A 1,714-nucleotide genomic window follows, 5' to 3' on the forward strand; every position below is an offset into this window, starting at 1 on the left:
AAAAAAAAAAAACAAAACAAAAAAAAAAACAACAACTATATGCTGCCCACAGGAGACATAGCTACAAAGACACACATAGGCTCAAAGTAAAAAGATGGAAGATGACATTTGAGCAAATAAAATAGAAAATAAGAAGACGACAAAAGAAAAGTATAGCAGGGATAGCCATACAAAGTAGACTTCAAGTAAAAAATGGCAACAAAAGACAAAGATCATTATGTAATGATAAAGTGTTCAGTTTTGAGAGGAAGGTTTATTGCAATTAATGCATATATTAAAAATTAGATCTCAAATAAAACAACAACGACTAACTTTACATCTCAAGTAACTTGAAAAGCAAGAACAAATTAAGCCCAAAGTTAGCAGATCTTTTTGAAGAGCCAGCTCTTACTCTTACTGATGCTTTTCATCAGTAAGTTACCATAGAAACAATGAAAAGCATCAGTAAGAGTAAGAGCTGGCTCTTCAAAAAGATAAGCTAGGCTAAGAAAAAAAAACAAAAGAGCAAACAAATAAAATTGGAAATTAAAGAGGAGACATTAAAACTGACTTTATATAAATACATATAATCATAAGAGATTACCATGAACAATTCTTTGCCAGGAAGGTACATAACCTGGAATACATAGATATATTTCTGGAAATGTACAACCTACCAAAACTGAATCAGGAAGAAATAAAAAAAATTTGAACAGACCAATAAAGAGTAAAGAGATCTTTTTTTTTTTTGGACAGGAAGTAGGAGTTATTGGTGCACACGAATAAGCAAGGGGCAGTGCCAAGGTTGTTATGAGTGCAGAGCTCACCATTTGTCCAGGGGGCCACAATTAGAGATGTATTTGACCCCACAGCTATATGGGATGAGCTACTTTTCAGCCACCATGTCTTCAAGTTTGTCTGCATTAAACTTAGTAAAGCCTCACTTCTTGGAAATGTGGATCTTCTGGCAGCCAGGGAACTTGAACTTGGCCCTGTGTAGGCCTCAATCACAGGCACCTTGTTCTGCAGCTTCCTACAGATGGACATCATGGCATGGTTAATGTGGACACTGGCCATGGTGCCCTGGGTCTTTCTAAAGGCACCCCACGTATATGTCTGGAGCTTGTCAGTCCCAGCACAGGACAACATCTTGTTGATACAGATGACATGGAAGGGGTGAAGCTGCCCTGGGATGTGAAGACCATCTTTGCCAGAGCTTTTCACCATGTGCTTGTTGGCACAAATACAGACTCCAGGGCTTCAGAAGAGAGCTGCTCATATTCATCTGACACCCTGTGGCCACATAGTGGGAACACATCCACTTCTGCCTTCTTCCACCCCAGGTCAAAGATGTAGATCTTGGCATCGAAGACAGCGCTGCAGAAGCAAGACTTTGGATATGGCTTATTCTTACAATACTGGTAACACCGGGCAGGGTGGCGACCCATGGCCACAGCAGGATCTTCAGTGGTGCATCATGGAAAAGAGCTAGAGATTTAATCAGTAATCAACTTAGAAAATTCCATGAGCAGATGACTTCATTGGAGACTTCTATCAAACATTTAAGATATTTTTATTTATTTATTTGACAGAGAGAGAGAGAGACAGAGAGAGCACAAGTAGGCAGAGTGGCAGGCAGAGGAAGAGGGAGAAACAGGCTCCCTGCTGAGCAGGGAGCTGGATGTGGGGCTCGAGCCCAAGACCCCAGGATCATGACCTGAGCCGAAGGCAGCCG

At 40.8% G+C, this 1,714-nt stretch overlaps 1 pseudogene; it reads right to left on the minus strand.

Annotated features, from left to right (window-relative positions):
- Nucleotides 1-787: 787 nt before the first annotated feature.
- Nucleotides 788-1,427, minus strand: LOC110581170 (annotated as a pseudogene).
- Nucleotides 1,428-1,714: the final 287 nt, after the last annotated feature.

The sequence above is a fragment of the Neomonachus schauinslandi genome, chromosome 7 (assembly GCF_002201575.2).
Source record: "Neomonachus schauinslandi chromosome 7, ASM220157v2, whole genome shotgun sequence".
NCBI lineage: Eukaryota > Metazoa > Chordata > Mammalia > Carnivora > Phocidae > Neomonachus > Neomonachus schauinslandi.